This window comes from Taeniopygia guttata, chromosome 1 (genome assembly GCF_048771995.1).
Source record: "Taeniopygia guttata chromosome 1, bTaeGut7.mat, whole genome shotgun sequence".
NCBI lineage: Eukaryota > Metazoa > Chordata > Aves > Passeriformes > Estrildidae > Taeniopygia > Taeniopygia guttata.
In genome coordinates, this window is record NC_133024.1 from 25,376,589 (window position 1) to 25,380,522 (window position 3,934).

Consider the following 3,934-nt stretch of genomic DNA (forward strand, 5'->3'; position numbering starts at 1 on the left):
GAACCATCCCCTTCTTGGGAGACCACCTTGGAAGTCTCCTTGCCCTGGCAAGTAAGCCCTTAAAAACACAAGAGCAGAATCAAGATTACTTTAAAGGCTTTTTTGTCTCTTGAATGGTCTACAAAGTCAGTACTGCAACAATCATCTCTTGCCAGAAACACAGCCAAATCTTCAGAGCATCAGCCTGGAGGTGCAAGGCAGTTTGAAAGAATGAAGTCACTTTCCGGTTTAAAACCAGAACTGCTGTCTCTAACAGCAACACTCAGTCCACAGCATCTCAGATGTTCTGGGGTCTCATTCTGGGACCAGGACTCTGGCCCCGCCCTCCCCAGTAAAGAAGACAGCGACCCTCCTACAAGCTTTGGTATAAACTTAGAAGGTATTAATGCCTTCCTCACATTGTTTTCTGCACATCTCTCACCAGTTTGTGCTAGCATTAGGACTATCATCACTTTCATACTACGCCCCTTCTTGTCACTGTCCACTGAAAGCATATCCAAACATATTAGTAAAGATTTTGCCATGCATGCAACACTGCAAAATCTGGATCAGCAAGTTCAGTGTGCAGTCTCCCTGGTAATAAGGCAAAAGAAGGAAATCGGTGTTTTGTTCTGTGCCACAAAATAACCTGCCTGCCCCACATATGTTAGAAGCAGGAACTATGAGCCTTTAGGCACAAGACACGTGGCAGCTTTTCCACGATGCAGATATGCGGCAGCTCATGTCCAATGTGCATTTAAAGGTAGGTGAGGCTTATTTCAATGTTTGCTGGGGTGACTGACCAGCTGTTCATAAAAATCTGAGCATTTTGGAAAAAATCTTATTGCACAGACTCATGGGAAGGACAGGTGTTTGCACTCAAATGGCTGCATCTGTTACCAACACAACAAAAGAGCATGACAGAAGACAACTGTCTGTTCTCTGATATTCTCTACACATAGTAACTTAGAAAACTTTAATCTGCATTTGGGAAAAAAACATCACTAGTCCTCCAAAAGACATGAATCTGCAAAGGACCGTCCCTACACTGCAGTAAGGCTCATTGTTTTTGGGTAAAAATCAGAAAAAAAAAATAACCCAGGTTTAAAAGCACTTAGGCATGAAGCAGATACACATTACTCACCATGGGGGATTTTTTTTTTTCCCCAATACTGCAGAGTTACCCAAGACAGTGGCCTATAAAGATCTTTCCAAAGAGCAGATCTCTTCCATTCTCAGTTTTCATGATTTGAAAAAGCAGGATTTTCAAACTTCTGCAAAAAGACCTATATGAATTGTCAGAACTGTGCAGAGTCAGACAGCTGAGCCACTGTTAATATAAACCACTACATGCATGCTTCTCCAATTAGTTACCCCACAAAAAACAAATGCTGCCTAAGGTCTGTTCTTGTACATCACAGCAAACCTCTTATCAGAGCCCAACTCCAGGAGCCTGTGTACTAAAGAAAAACACATCTCATTGTAGTTCCATAAAATCCTCCATAATACAAACTTCTAACCGTGATCAGTTTTGCTGCAAACCGGGCAGTGTTTCTGCAACCCTTGTGAATGATGTTAAGCTGTCAGTCAATTGAGAAGCAACAAAACTGTAGGTCCACTTCTTTTCCACTGCACACATTCCATTTGTCCTTTTTTTCCCCTGTAAGTGTTGCTGCTATTAACAATTTTATTCTGCTTGATGGCAGGCCATTTTGATGCCTGTGTCAGTGGCAAGCCTGGCTTGTTTGAATCCATTCAAGTCTCTCACAATCATATTTTATGAAATGTGAAGCTTCACTACAGAAAATGGTTTAACATTCTCAATGAACCGCAGGACCTAACTGGAAGCCTGGAAGGTATCATTAGTATTTACAAATACATGAGTCATTCCATATTTGAGATGTCACTGACTGCAGCTGCATACTTCTATGTACTCACATTCCAGCATCTCTTCTTTTAAATATTGCATCAAGACATATGCTGTGCAGTGCTGCAAGCTGCTTATAAAGAGCCTGCAACATCACATACCTTCTGAATCCATTCAGAATCCCCACAGCTGTTTTTCATAGTTTCTAGATAATGTAGAAAGTTCAGTCACTCTGAAGCCATTTCTTTTGCATCAATGGTCATTCTAGATGTCAACTTTGAACACCTCATTAATTTGCACTTGTTTTCTTCTGCTTTTCTTCTTGCTGATCTTCTTCTCAAGTATCTTTAGAAGAATCCTGGTCCCCACCAAAATCAGTGGGACTTAACTATTAAGTGCTTAATGGTCAGATTTTAACAAGCATTAGGACATCTCCATATGAAGGTGGGGGGATTCTCAAGAGAGCCTAGTTACACTGACATCTTCGTTAATACATTATTTATCTGGAGTACAATTATTTTTTTAAAGTGACATGGGAACATATGCCATCTACATGGCAGAAAATTTCATCTAAACACTTAGCTCAAGCCCACATTCTGACTATTTTGCCCTGACCTTCAATATGCTGTGCAGCACTTATCTAAGTACTGTCTTAGGCTGGTACTTTGTATAATTCTACATTTTAATCCATGCTTCCTGCATGGTCTGGCATTAACTACTCTAGTCCCTTATTTAAAATGAGAATGGATTCTTCAAGGTCTGGTTCTCTTCTAGGGATCCATGCATGCAAAGACTTCCTATCAAAGAGGATGTTTTCAGATCAACATGCTAGAGGCTGAGCTCTTAACATGTTCTCAGAGTCAGTATGTCAGGACAACAATGACGTCCTTTAGATCATGTTTGGTTCAGTCTCCACCATGTGAGACTGGGAAGTGATGAGGGAAGGACTGTGTGCGTGCAGGCAAAGACAGAGGGAAAAGATATGGGAACTTTCAAGACTGAAGAGAGTGTTCTCTGTGTTCTCTTACATGAGGGAAGTGATACTTCTACATCCTTCCCCAGTCCTTGAAAGGGCTCTGTTGAGACCCCATCTTATTCTAGCTTTTTTCTTCCAATGGCCTCATTGTCTTGTCACTGATTCCTCACCTTTTTGTCTCTGGTAGGCCTGAATCCCTGGGCCCCTTGATGTGTACTAGCGCTCACCTGACGTTCATCCGGTGGATTGAAATTACAGTTGAGAGATTATAAGAAAATGCTGAAAGCTTTATTAAAGATGGAAGACTATAAGAAAAATGCTAAAAGCTTTAATAGATTGTATTAAGATTATTGTTGCACTAAATGTTTAGGAGTGAATAAGAGTGTAATATATGGAAGAGTTATGCTGTGTCATAATAAACTGAAATTAATCGCAGCACTTCTGTCCAGATATTTAATTTCTTTGAAAGGAGTGGCTAAAATAGTTGCAGAAAATCAGGAGTTTCTAATGTTTGCTTCAGATCAGGCAAGCACAAAAACTCAGTCCCCAGAAAAGTGTCTTAACACACTGAAACTTGAAACCTGCAAGCTAACACAATGGTATTGGCATTTAATCCTCTGAATATTACATGAGAGGAGTGAGAACATTAGGAATTCACTAGTTCCCTAAGGAGTTCAAGCCAAGATCCTTTTCCTCCTGAGGTAAGACATGCCTGACTACAGCCCTGCCAATCATCCAAATGTGAGCTCTGTTCTTTAAAAATCAGCATTTAAGATGATGACCAAGTCCAAGTGAAGTATGAGTGTCCTCCAGAGGATGCCTGAAATACTAGTAAAATATGGATTTTGTCACAGTTTGAACCATAGGCTGAAAATTTCCTTAATTCTGCCTTCTTTAAAAAAAAAAAAAATGTTAAGTGCTTATCAAAATCATTACAGAAGTCTTTTAGCAGGCTTTGAAGTGAATTCTTTAACTGTGATCACAAAGTACCACTACTTCATTTCCTTTGAACTATGACTCTTCAGGCTGTCCTTGTCTGTGTATTGGTTTTATTACAGGAAATGTGTGCACAGTCATACTAAGAAAAAGAAGGCAAGAGAGAACAGGTCTCC